Genomic DNA, 14,226 nt, shown 5'->3' on the forward strand with positions numbered 1-14,226 from the left:
ATGGGATTTAGTGAACAATCAGATTTTCTGTCAATGGGCATTTTTCTAGACTAACAATGGGGACGATTATTGAAACTTCTGACGGAATCATCCCGATAAGCAAACTGATCCCATCGTATGCATCATGGAATCAATATTCATCAATTTGAAGATGGTTGAGTTTCTTTTGTGCTATTCTCTAATACTGAGGTTCTTAAACTGGTGAGACCTTGGGATGGATTTAGGGGGTGCTGGATTTTTTTTTTTATCTATTACAATGAGTTTTTGGATTTAAAATATGCTAAATGATGTGTAAATGAGCCTGAATAAGTATTTTTAGATAATGAAAAGCATAAGTAATGTTAAAAGAATGTACAGCAAGACCCCCGGTACAGATGCCGGCTACATGTGCTTTGCTGGCGTCCTCAGTGTACGGCTACTGATATGTCACCTGACCCGTATCAGGTCACGTGACAGGCTGGCCGCCGTGCATGGATGCCCGGAAGCCGCTGAGAGGTGCAGGATGTGTAGAAGAAGGCGGACAGACGATCGGTGAGTAGTTCCTGCTCTCATACTAACCCCTCCCAGCCCCCAAAAGCTCAGCCCCATTAACCCACTCAGGCTTGCCGGTTAGTTGAGACTTCCAGTTAGTTGAGACTTTGCTGTACATGCAGATATTGAGTACTCTTAAAGGATACCAGGATACCGAAAAAAACATGGAAAACGCGGGGAGCAGGCATATACCTATTCTCCTCTCTGCCCCCCGCATTGTACCTGAAAAGCCTCCCGGGATCTTATTCTAAGTCACCGGAGTCGAGGTGACTGCACAGGTGCTGCCCACAGCCATGAGCGCACTGCGCATGATGTCACTACACCATGCGCAGTGCGCTCCTGGCCACGGGCAGCCCAGCCAACGCGCAGTCACCCCGACTGAGGCGACTTGGAAGGTCATGGGGAGAGGAGAACGGGGGGAGCTGTAGGCATCAGCACAGGTGACAGTATATGCCTGCTCCAGACCCCAAACTTTTTTTGGGCTCTAGTATCCTTTAACTAAAATATGTATTGAAGGGTACTTGAGATGATGATGATGATCTCAATATGGGGTACTCTGCAAACCTTGTCTCTCATAAAGGGGTAGATGCTGTAATAATGTTAAAGGATACCAGAGCCGAATGAAGTAGGAGAAACAGGGGGAGCAGACATGTAAGGGGAGCTGTCCTGATGGCCACCACTTCCCTAATTCTCCATTGTCCCCTCCTTTCCTGCCTAAATACCACCGGCATCCTCTTTCAGGCCGGGCATTAGTGAGCTGCCTGGCCTGGCTGCGCGGGTTCTGCATCACTTGGCCAGCAGCACACTGCGCATGTCGTCACAACTACGTCATGCGCATGATCCTGGCCAGCGCCTGTGCACTAATGCCTGCCTCTGGTGACCTGAAAGCGGCTATTTAGGTAAGAAAGGAGGGGGACAGTGGAGAACGAGTGTAGCGATGGCCAGGGCCGGCCTTAGGTTTTACAGCGCCCTGAGCGAAACCTGATTTTTGTGCCCCCACCCCCTTCATCCTCTTCCCACGTGCATATACACACATGCACACAGGCCCATATGGAATTCCCCTTTTCTCCTGGGACAGGGGTTCCCAACCTTTTTGACGTGACACATCACGCCAAATGCCCAGATCTCCACAACACGTCACGTATGTATAATAGAAAAGTACTATTAATAACCACAAATTGATGGAAAGAGTGCATTATCCTGAATACACTTAAAAATGAAGGCTAGAACCTTTCAGGGATATTAATAAAAACAATCAGAGGGACAGTTAGCCCCCTCCCCATTTAGAATGATAGCACAGCACCGACAATTTGCACCACGCGTTATAGCCACAGTGCGTCCCCCTAAAACGCCCTCAGACTCAGTATAGGTAGGTAGCCAGGTATAGGCGCCCCCAGTATAGGATCTCATGTGTAGGTGCCCTCAATATAGGTTGCCAAGCATAGGTGCCCCCAGTATAGGAAGTCGGTTGAAGGTCTCCATCCCCCCCATAGGTAGCCAGGCGTAGGTGCCTCCAGTATAGGTAGCCAGGTGTTGGTGCCCTCAGTAAAGGTAGCCAGGTATAGGTGCCCTCAGTATAGGAAATCAGGTGTAGGTGCCCTCAGTATAGGGAACCAGCTATAGGCGCCCCCTTGGAAGCTGGCGCCCTGAGCGACCGCTCCGGTCGCTCATATCAAAGGCCGGCTATGGCGATGGCCATCAGGACAGCTACCAGTACATGCCTGCTCTCCCCGTTTCTCCTACTTCATTCAGCTCTGGTATCCTTTAAGAAACACTGCTCTAATAAATAAACCAAGGACAGGTATACAGCCCCGCCACAACTTTTCTGACCTATGTACAAGTTCCTCCAAGTATTCTGGCTGGAGGATCAGCATGGCAAGCAGGAAGCTAGCATGATCAGGAAGTCAGACAACCATGGCAACTTTCGTCTCCCTCCCTCCTGAAGGGTGTTATAAAACTGCCATCTCGGTTCAGCTGTCTCTCGCAGCTCTCGCTTGGTTCGGGGTAGGTAGGTTGGGGTCACGGTGCAGTGCCGTGCCCCCTCCTCTCCACGTTCAGGTAGGGGTGCAGCGCTGAAGGGGCTGAACACATCCATTGTGAGGCGCGGGCCTGCGGATTGGATGTGAAAGCAATTAAAAGGGCCATGTTGTGCTGGCTGGAGGCTGGCTCCAGGCGCTGGGGAGAACTGCCAGGACCGATAAGGTGCTTCATTTCTCTGTCCTAAACACTCCCCTCTGAGGCCAGACTGCAGCACACACAGCGCTCGCGCGTCTCCGGGCCCAAGCCAGCCTGACTGGAGAGATGCTCTCTCGCTCGCCCTCCTCTCTGCCTGCTGCCTTTAATTTTAACCATTTTGCTGCTAGGCACTCATGTGTAAAGCAAGGTGCTGCAGGACCCCCTAACAGAAAAAGAACCATTTTAGAAACCAATTTCCTTCTCTCCGTCCTCGCGCATTTGATGTGCTCAGACTAACAGGCTGACGTTCCCTAGTCTGGAAGAATCCAGATCCTTAATAACGGTAAATGACTTGCAGGTTCAGTGGAGCACAGTACGACCCAGAAAAACAGACGCAGCTGCTTTCTAACAAGCGGCATTTATATCCGCATTAAAACGTCGCCGTGTACAGCAATTAGAGGGGATTTCTCCCAGATCAGGGAACACACGGCTATTTCTGTCTATTATACTTGCCGTGATCCTAGCTGCTCTACTCCTGTACTGTATATTCTGCAGTCCTTTACAGAGAGACATTCAGTCCTGGACTAAAAAGGAGAAGCTGTAATGAATAAAACTCTTTTTTTTTTTTGTTTTTTTTTTTTGTTGCAATATTAATTTATGTAATATTTAGTAAAGCAGGGGACACACTTGTCTTTCAGTTTTCTGCACAACCATGTGAGTTTGTATGCAGAAAAACTCGTGCCTTTTTTTTTCACAGCAGCAAATGTAATTGAAAAAACAGAGTGTGAGCTTGCTCACATTGGGGTGCGTTCAGAAACCTATTTAAGTGCATTATAAAAACTCATGTGGTGTTTGCGCGTTTCATAGCGTGTTTTAGTGCGTTGCGTTTTGCTTTTTTCTTTTAAGGCCCTGTTCAGACTGTCAGCGTTTGTAGAACGCGTATAAAGGTACTTATCCGTTAGCCGGGCGCATCCGGCAGGTGGCGCTGTTGTAGCGAATTTCGATGCGCTGTTGTATCTAATTCCATTCATAGTTACTGAACGTAGTACTGTGTGAATGGAAGCGCCGCAGGTGGTGCTAATTTCATTGTTGATACGTAACGATACAGTGTGTTAATTGTCAACGAATATACATTGTATTTGAAGTGGCCGGAATTAAAATGAAGGCGGCGGCAATGTAACACATGAAGCCGCCGCCTTCGTCTGTTCTTCTTCTTCTCCCCCTTTGCCCTCTCGCTTGTATACAATGCAGCCAGCCTGCGGGGACATGCGTGTCCCCCCAGAGTCGTTCGTCGCGGCAGGGAAGCCTGCTTGTTTCCTTGCGACGAACGACTGTGGGGGGCCCAGCTGGCAGTGTTGTATAGAAGCGAGAGGGCAAAGGGGGAGAAGAACAGACGAAGGCGGCGGCTTCATGTGTTACATTGCCGCCGCCTTCATTTTAATTCCGGCCACTTCAAATACAATGTATATTCGTTGCCATTAACACACTGTATCGTTACGTTGCGTATCAACAATGTAATTAGCGTCACCTGCGGCCACCTGTTACCATAGTAACTATGAATGGAATTAGATACAACTGCGCATTGAAATTCGCTACAACAGCGCCACCTGCCGGATGCGCCCGGCTAACGGATAAGTACCCGTATAAATTCAAAGAAACGCAAGTTGAAAAATGCATGTGTTTTTCTTGCATTCGAATGCGTATTCTATTGCGTTTTGCACACACATGTGACCCGGGGAAAAATAAAATTATGGGAACTGCAGAGGGAAACGTACGCTAAAACGCAATAGTACGCATTTTTGATACGCGTCCATAGACTTTCATTGCGTCCATTTCTGTGCGTGATGCACAGAACTGCGTGCAGCAATGCGGATGAGAAACGTATGTGTCTCATACGCATACATGTAAATGAGGCCATTAGAAAACATTAGTAGCCGTTTCTATGCGTAAAATCTTTCTGTATGCGTTCTGTAAAAACGGCTAGGAACGCACATAGTCTGAACAGGGCTTAAGCAGACTTATGCGTTTTACATGCGCTTGAATGCATTCTTATTCAACATGTGTTTTGCTTTTTTTAGCGCACAGAAGGGCATAGCAATGCGCTTTGGAGATGCGTTTTTTTTACCTCTTATTAAAAAAAAAAACATTTACAAATGAAAACAAATCTTTATTAACTGATACATCAAGTATCAGTTAATAAAGATTTGTTTTCATTTGTAAATTTTTTTATTTTTTTTTTAATAAGAGGTAAAAAAAATGCATCTCCAAAGCGCATTGCTATGCCCTTCTGTGCGCTAAAAAAAGCACACCCATTCACTTGCATTGCTGTGCACTTCACAGCACAATGCTCAGAAATGCATGCTACGTTTCTCAAACGGACAGTAACAAAGCGCATACTGTAGATGTGATTTTGTTACATTAGAGTCAATGGAAAAAGCTGTATCTAGCAATGCGTTGTGAAAAGCGTACAGCAATGTCGCTAGTGTGAATGAGGCTTATCATGCAGGATGTCAGTTTTTTTCTGCACACGAAAGATGCATTGACCACTTAAGGACCACGAGCTTAAACCCCCTAGTGACCAGGCAATTTTTTTCTAATTAGACCATTGCAGATTTATGGCCTCGCTGCAGGGTCGTACAACCTAGCACACAAGTGATCCCCCCCCCTTTTCTGCCCACCAACAGAACTTTCTGTTGGTGGGCTCTGATTGCTGCTCGGGTGTTTATTTTTTTATAAATATTTGTTGTTGTTTTTTTTATAAATTTTGCTATTTTTCACATCATTTTCTATCCCTCCCCCGCCAGGCAATTACAGCGATTGGCTGTCATAGTCTTCAGCCTATGAGAGCTGATCGCTCTCCTGCCTCCCAGGGGGACAGCCATGAGACACGGCTGTCAACAGTACAGCACTGCCATAGATCGCAGCGCTGTACCATGTAAATAGATGGCGGTTTCGCCGTCTAACAGTCTCCTAGCAGTGCTGGGAGACTGATCTTTCAAGCGAAGATGCGCGCGCGATCTCCTGCAAAACCCCGCCCCAGGACTTCACGCCAATTAGCGTTAAGCGGTCGTATGGTGAGCAGGCATGTATGGGGAGCTGTCCTGATGCTCACCGCTCCAAACCTTAACCCCCCCCGTTCTCCATTCTGCCCCTCCGATCCTATTAAATGCCCTCCGGTTTGCCCTTCCTGGTCGTCTGGGTCGGGCATCACTGTGCCTGCGCTGGGCCGGCCATGTGCGATCGCGGCCGGGAGCACTCTGCGCATGTGCATGACATCATAATGACATCATGTGCATGTGCAGAGCACTCCCGGGCACGATCGAGTGCTGGAAGACGCATGCAGCTGGCTCAGCACAGGCGCAGTGATGCCCGACCCAGCTGACCAGGAAGGGGGGTGCTGGAGGGTATTTAAGAGGATCAGAGGCATATGTATTTGTATGTCTATGTATACATGCTACCCACTATTTGTTTTGTATTATGTACAGTGGTACGGAAGATGTTGGCGCTATATAAATAAAATAACTGAATGCGGCAGAGATCAAGGAAAACATTACTGTTGGCTACGTGTAAACGCTGGACAGAACCTGGGTAAGTAAATAATGTTCTCGTTCCTGTCTCATGTCTTAGTGATTGTTGGCAGGTATACGCATGCTTGGCTTGGCTGATGTTGTCTGTTACCATGGAGAGGGGAGAAGGAGAGGAACAGGAGGCCACCCATGCCAATGTGGCCGATCACTATTCTCCTGAGTACAATGAGCAGCATTGGTTGAGTGATTGCTGTTCAGGCATCAATTCAATCATGAAAGGTCAGAACAAGCAGCAATGGTCTAATGTCTTTGTGAAACTTGTAGTCTCTGTCCTTGCTAGACTCATAGTAGGGTCAGTTGATGCCAGATACCTTACGAGGATATTCATTGACTGTCCAAACAAAACCCACACTTTGCTCAAGGAGAACAACCGACTTTAGACATACCTTAAGTTTCCATGGCAAACTACAGTGATGCTCCTGGTGGTAGTCTGTCGGCTACTACTCGCTTCGGGTGCCCAAATGACCGGCTACAACTATCACTGGAGTCTGTGAGACGGCAGAAGTGGCGCCCAAAAGACGGGATCCACTTGTGGGTGGTTACTGCTTACAAGAAGTGGTCCAGGGAAGGACAGCTGGTGAACCAGAAACAGGGAGACGCAAGACAGCCAATTGTGGCACAGAGCTGCGCCAGTGATTTGGTCACCGCTATAGGCTGTAATGTGAATTACGACTATAGCGGTGCTCAGTGACTAACTTGGGTGCAGCGATTGCCGGAGCCCCCCTCCCAAGTTATGGTGATCCCATAACTTGTAGTTAGAAAAATCACATACTTACCTAAGGAGAGATCCTCTAAATATCAGGAAGGTGAGAATTAACAGATAAGATGGGAGTAGGATCTTTATTAATTAGGATCATAAGGTTATGAGGTTATTAAGAGAACCCAACCTGAAGCTTCGGTTCAAAAACACAGAGAAGGAGCAGAGACTTCCCAAGCTGTCCTCTGCCGCTGCCCGGCAGCACTGACTTCCCATGCTGTCCTCTGCCGCTGCCCAGCAGCACTGACTTCCCATGCTGTCCTCTGCCGCTGCCCGGCAGCACTTGTGCTTGAAGAGGAGTGCGGCTCCAATTTTCAAGGGCTTGTTGGAAATCTTTCGGTGGTCCGCAAGCAGCAACAGGGGACCAGAAGACGCCATGTGAAGCCTCCATAGGATCTAGATAAGTATGCGATTTTTGACCGCTTGGGTACACTTTGTTCTAGCAGACCAAATCCTTTCTTGATATGACTGCCTGTTCCAGGTGGGCGGCTCAGAAATTCTTCAACAAAAAATCTCAGGTGGAGACAGACAACTAGCATTTCATGTAGGGTGTTCCATGTACATCTAATGACGGTTGTACTTTAAGGGACCGGTCACATGTGTCCTCGTGTTTCTTCATGTGTATTCCCCGCATGCACGGATCTGCATTTGCTATTTTTCCGGTCTTTTTTTTAATAGAAGTTTTGTTTGCGATTATTCTATGCGTTTGATTCCAATTTTTTTTTTAATCCATTTCATACCAATGAAGGTGATTTACGCAAAAAAATACATCTCATTACTGTATATGGAGAATCACGTGAATTCCACTGAAATACATTGTGTGTGGTGAATCTGGCGATCGCATTTTCAGAGTATTGCAAATTTCATGTGAGTTTTAACAAGTGTGAATGCCCTTTTCCACTTGGAAACACGATCGCATGTGCAATCGCACTGTGGTTGCGTTTCCTTTTATTGCCACTACCACGATTTCACCGCTATCCATCGGGTGTACGGAGTAATGGTGGTGTGTCTGCGTTTGTGATTTCCAACAGGAGAATAAAAAAAACACTCACTGGTAAAAAAAAGTTTGAATTTAATTTAAAATCACATAGCAGTGCAATTGCTATGCAACTTTCCTGCGCTCCTATGCAAAAAAAAATCAAGACACATTAGTGGAAAAAGAGCACCCCGATTTACATGTTAATTGCAGTGCTGTAGCGATTTGCAAAACGGGCGCGATCCAATTTTCCAATCGAAATTCGCCTAGTAAAAAAGGACTCGGACTCCTGCCTAACACGATGGGCCTTTTAATGCACTGAATTCCTGTAGATGAGGTGTTAGTTAGGATGTAGCTCGGACTGCACTTCTCCCCAGCATGCAAGGGGTTAAGCAGAAGTTCAGGCGCACTGACTGTTAAACTCTTTCTCCAGGCGCACTCGGTGGCTCTTCACTTGTGAAATGTCCCTGTCACTTGGCGTTAGGCTCCACATTACCAGAGCAGGCAGCGCTGTGCGCTCGTTAACGCCACCCCTGCTCTTGTCAGCGCTTGTAAACGAGAGGTCAGGGGCATCGGCCTCAACAACATGGAGCCCCGAGGGAAAGACAGAGGTGTCAGCGAGGATGCGGGAGAGGTGTGTGTGTGTGTGTGTGTGCCCTGCCAATGTGTGTGTATATATATGTGTGTGTGTGTGTTTGTGCCCTAGCAATGTGTGTGTATATATATGTGTGTGTGTGTGTGTGTGTGTGTGTGCCCTAGCAGTGTGTGTGTGTGTGTGTGCCCTAGCAATGTGTGTGTATATATATATATGTGTGTGTGTGTGTGTGTGTGTGTGTGTGTGTGTGCCCTAGCAATGTGTGTGTGTGTGTATATATATATATATATATATATATATATATATATATATATATATATGTATGTGTGTGTGTGTGTGTGTGTGTGCCCTGGCAATGTGTGTGTGTGTGTGTGTGTATATATATGTATATGTGTGTGTGTGTGTATGGGCCTGGGTACGCAGAAGTATTCATATCTGTAAAGCTGAAGGTGAATGGACACAGAGCACAGTGCATGCTCCTTACTTCTTAGTTAAGGTAGGTCAGCAATACAATATACCGTAAGCAATGATATGTCACAGTAAAGGCCAAAAAAGTTTACCATTGCAATTGTTTTAATTGTATTCTCAAAATGCTGAGCGCATTTAGATGGCTTGTGACACATTTTGATATTTGAGGAGAATCACGACAGGTAGATATACCTTATTTAATGATTTTTATTTCAAGCTGAACTCTAGTTATAAATGCTTTCTTCATCCCTTTTCATGATTGGAAGGTATCTGGAATCAAAAAGAAAAAACAAAAACAAGGAGTTAATGGTATAGTAGGTCAAATTAGCACGTAGAGATGTCGCGAACATAGAATTTTTCATTCACAAACAGCGAACGCAAAATTCCGAAAATGTTCACAAACATGCGAACCGCTATAGACTTCAATGGGGAGGTGAATTTTAAAACCTACAAACACTGCTTCTGTCCACAAAAGTAATGGAAAAGTTGTTTCAAGGGGTCTGACAACTGGACTGTGTTATGCCGGAGGGGGATCCATGCCAAAAGTCCCACCAAAAATTACGGAGTTGACGCAAAGTCAGGTTTTAATCCCTAAAGGGCAGAAATCACATTGCATTCCTACAAATAATGCTCTGGAGTGGTACTGTGCTTGCAACTTAATGTAGCAACAATAGCAGTAGTGTGCACAGCTGTGGGTGTCAGTGGGCTGTGGAGTGTCACGCATAGAGAAATGCAATAGTACTATCAGAATACAGTAAAATAATAATGCACTGTAGTGGTTCTGTGCCTCCAACTTAATGAGGCAACAACAATAGCAGTAGTGTGCACACAACTCTGGGTGTGGGCTGTGGAGTGTTACACACAGAAATGCAATAGTACTTTCAGAATACAGTGAAATAATAATGCACTGGAGTGGTACTGTCCCTGCAACTTAATGTATCATCAGTAGTAGTGTCCACACAGCTCTGGATGTAAGTGGGGTGTGGAGTGGCACACACAAAAAAAACACGGGAGGCCGATCTATTAGTCCTCAAAAGGGCTGTTTGGGGTGCTTTCACAGCAAATGAGGAACAAGAACACAGGCCTGGCTAATGCTTTCCCTACCTATCTGCAGTAAGTCTGATCCTGCTCTCACTAACAGTCAGCAGCCAGCAGAGAAAGAATCCAATATGGCCACCGCAACTGCTTTTTAATAGGTGGGTGAGGGGGATGCTAGCTGATTGGCTGTCATGTGTCTGCTGACTGTGAGGTAAGGGGTCAAAGGAGGGGTAAGGAGGCAGGTTGAAAACGCCATATGTTCGCCGAGAACACGAACAGCAAAAATTCGCCGGGAACTGTCCGCCGGCGAACTGTTCAGGCCATCTCTAATTACCAGGTGTAAGTATAACCACTTGATCCTATCTGGATGAATATGTTCGTCCAGATAGGCTGTGCTGCTGCGGCTGCCTGAGGCGCGCGCTCCCGCTGCCTGCCGTTAGCCCACAGGTCAATGAATGGGAATATAATTCCCATTCATCAATCCAAGTCCCCCGCAGAAAAACCAACGGCCTCTTATCAGAGGCTGCGATCTTTCTGCATAAAAAAAGTTTCCCTTCTTCTTTCTAGTTCCTGGAAGCGAGATCGATCGATTCCAGGACTTTTTGACTGTGGCCATCTTGTGGCCAAATAGTAAAACTTCACCCACATCCATTTTTTATTAAATAAATACATTATTTTACATTTAAAATTAGCTGTTTACCTCCCACACCAAAAATTACCCAAATAAAGTTTTTAATAAAAAAAAAAAATTCAATCAACAAAAAAAAAAAGACAACATAAATAGTTACCTAAGGGACTGAACTTTTTAAATATGCATGTCAAAGGAGTATATTAATATATTTTTTTAAATTACCGTATAGGCTTGTAAATAGTGTTGGACACAAATTGAAAAAAAATGCACCTTTATTTCCAAATAAAATATCGGCGCCGTACATTGTGATAGGGACATAATTTAAATGGTGTAATAAGCGAGACAAATGGGCAAATAAAATACATGGGTATTAATTAAGGTAACATGTAATCATTTCAAACTATAATGGCCAAAAACTTAGCAATTATTTTTTCCATTTCTTTCTTAATCTTCCTGTTAAAATGGATTTTCAATAAAATAATTCTTAGCAAAATGTACCACCCAAAGAAAACCTAAATGGTGGCGGAAAAAACAAGATATAGATCATTTCAGTGTGATAAGTGGTTGGCGAATGAATGGGAGGTGAAAGTTGCTCGGATGCATAAAGCTAACAACACTGTAGGCTGAAGTGGTTAAGTAAATGAGACTCACTTTTTTGGTTGCAACTTTCTGTAACCGCATGCAGAGTAATAGCTGCCCCCACTCGGAATAGGATGATTATCCTAGGGAGGTACTAAACTAAAAGGTTTGGTAGAATAATTACTGGAAGGTACTCAGGGCCGGCCCTAGACTTTTTGCCGCCTGAGGCAAATTTAGGAAAAAATTGCCGCCGCATAGGCCCCCCCCCCTCCCCCCGCGGGGGGCCGCCGAGCCGGAGGGGTAGCGGGCAGGACGGGGGTATTGGGCCTAGCGGTCGGGAACCCCCCCTCCCTCGCCTGGGTCCCCCCCTCTGCGCTCCCCTCCAGCTTAAATAGGAAGCAGCGGATGCCCAATAGTAAGAGGCACGGGCGGGGAGGACTCACCTTTTCCGCGTTCCAGTGTGCGCTCCACTGACGTCACTTCCTGCATCGCCGCCCACTGTATTCTAAGTGGACGGCGATGCAGGAAGTGACGTCAGTGGAGCGCACGCTGGAACGCGGATAAGGTGAGTCCTCCCTGCCCGTGCCTCTTACTATTGGGCATCGGCTGCTTCCTATTTCTTTCAAATAATTTTATTGAGGTTTTCAAAGAAAAAAAAAAAAAAACAGCTTATGGCAATACAAGGGAGTAACATGTCCCAATTAGCAGCGCATAGAGATTCTTGTACAACAATATATTATGCACACATCACACATAGCACAGGACACTGGAATCAAGATGGCTACCTGCTAAAAAATACTGGGGAGGGATCATTCTCCCATTACAACCAGTCGGACTCGCCGACCCAGAGTGGCCGGCGTACCCTCTAGGGGGCCATGATCCTTTGTCTACTATGAATCCAACCTCGGATCCTCTTAAGGAGGACTTAAACACGAATAAGACAGACATGGAGAGAAAGAAAAAAAGAAACGGGGAGAGAGAGGGCTAGCAAAGGGAGGGAGAGGGGGGGGGGGATAGGGATAGGGATAGCCCGCCACAGTGCTAAAGGCAGTTGCCTTATTATGGTAGGTTCCCTATAAAAGGGTTAGCTATGACCGGTAATAGTAAGGTAAGCTTTCCAAGGGTCCCAAATTTTGTCAACCTTGTCCCTTCTGTCCAGCAGGATTCCCGCCAGCTTTTCTTGGGTCATGAAATTAGAGACTCTGGTTTTCACTTCTTCAAAGGGGACAAGTTGTTTCTTCCATGCCCTAGCAATGGTTTGTTTGGCTGCTATAAATATAAAAAGGGCTAGAGTCCCTTGAGATTTTGTGAGGAGGTCGATGGGAAAATGGAGTAATGCTGACCATGGGTCCCTGTGGATTTGCTTATGGAAGACCGCTTGAAGCAGCCTGTAAACTTTGGACCAAAAGCGGTAGAGCATGGAACAAGACCAAAAGGTGTGGAAGAGATCTCCTAAAGATTGACAGCCTCTAAAGCATAGGTTATTGCCTCCCAGATGGGCCAGTCTTGAAGGGACCCAGTACCACCTCATCATGACTTTCAAGGAGGACTCAACTAGGCCCAGATTAATCGAAATATGGAATGTGTTCCTCCAAGCCTTGGCCCAATCCTCGTTTGGTCTCGTCCCCCGCAGGTCCAGTTCCCATTTTGTAATGTAAGAGTGTTTGAAGGATGGGCCTGGGTCCATGAGAAAAAGGTATAATCTACTAATCAGGCCCCCACCCCCTGGGTTGCGCAGGCAAGCCGACTCAAATACTGAGAGTGGCAGGTCTGCATCTGGAGCATTCGCAAGTAGTGACTGAACCCAGTGCCTCAATTGGAGGTACCTGAAATATTCTGACCCGGGGATTTGGTATTTTTCTTGTAGATAGTTCCAGCTAACAACCTTAGCATCCTTAATTAAATGATGGACCAAAAGAAGCTGCTTCGATACCCACCATTTGAAAGAAACTGGGCTTTCCGAAGCTGGGGGGAATAGAGGATTATCGACAATGGGAAGTAAAGGGAGGGTAGGGGATAAAAGCTTTCTGGAGTACTTAAAAGAGTCCCAAACACGTAGACAATGTCTAAGGACTTTGCTCATAAGTGGCGGCCTCATCTTGGGGGGTAGCCAGATAGGGCATTGGACAGATTGTGGAGCTACTGCTACTATGTCAAAGAGGGACCATTGAGGCATTTCAGGACCTCTATACAAACTCACCAGAGGGGCTATCTGTGCCGCTTGATAATAGGCCTGCAAATTGGGGAACCCCAATCCTCCAGAGTGCTTGGGTACGTATAAGGTAGCCCTTGGTACTCTTGGCCTGTAAGTCCCCCAAATAAATGTATTAATCCTGCATTGTAAAAGTCTCAGGAAGTGGGGTGGTATCCAAACCGGGAGTAACCTGAATAAATACAGTATCTTGGGCAGCAATGTCATTTTTACAGAGTTGACCCGGCCGAGCCACGATAATTGCATAGAGGACCATTGAGTGATATATTGCGAAACCTGTCTGGCCAGAGTGTAGTAGTTTGCCTGGAATAGTGAGTCATGGTTCGGGGTTAGGATTATTCCCAGGTATGGTAACCTACTAGTAGATGATTGAAATGGGACTTCCTTACCCAGCGAGTCCCACTCCCCCAATTGCCTGGAATAGTGAGTCATGGTTCGGGGTTAGGATTATTCCCAGGTATGGTAACCTACTAGTAGATGATTGAAATGGGACTTCCTTACCCAGCGAGTCCCACTCCCCCAATTCCAAGGTGATGTTCATTAAAAGGGATTTGTGTGGGTTGATGGCCAAACCCGATACCTGTGCAAACTCATCCATGATAGCCAATAGGGCGGGGATAGAAGTCCTGGGACTGGTAAGAAAAAGCAATAAATCGTCGGCAAAGAGATTTAGTTTG

General features: G+C 46.2%; 2 protein-coding genes across 3 annotated transcripts in view; one reads left to right on the forward strand and one right to left on the reverse strand.

The window, feature by feature from the left end:
- Positions 1-14,226, forward strand: part of PRR35 (proline rich 35) — a 157,063-nt gene that overhangs the window by 46,376 nt on the left and 96,461 nt on the right. The gene's annotated exons all lie outside the window — the stretch shown is intronic.
- ASB8 (ankyrin repeat and SOCS box containing 8) overlaps positions 9,282-14,226 on the reverse strand; it is a 183,269-nt gene continuing 178,324 nt past the window's right edge. For both annotated transcript variants that reach the window (XM_068244241.1, XM_068244245.1), the window contains one exon: positions 9,282-9,359. The gene's annotated coding sequence lies outside the window, so the exon portion shown is untranslated. The remainder of the gene's footprint in view (positions 9,360-14,226) is intronic.

This window comes from Hyperolius riggenbachi, chromosome 7 (genome assembly GCF_040937935.1).
Source record: "Hyperolius riggenbachi isolate aHypRig1 chromosome 7, aHypRig1.pri, whole genome shotgun sequence".
Taxonomy (NCBI): Eukaryota; Metazoa; Chordata; class Amphibia; order Anura; family Hyperoliidae; genus Hyperolius; species Hyperolius riggenbachi.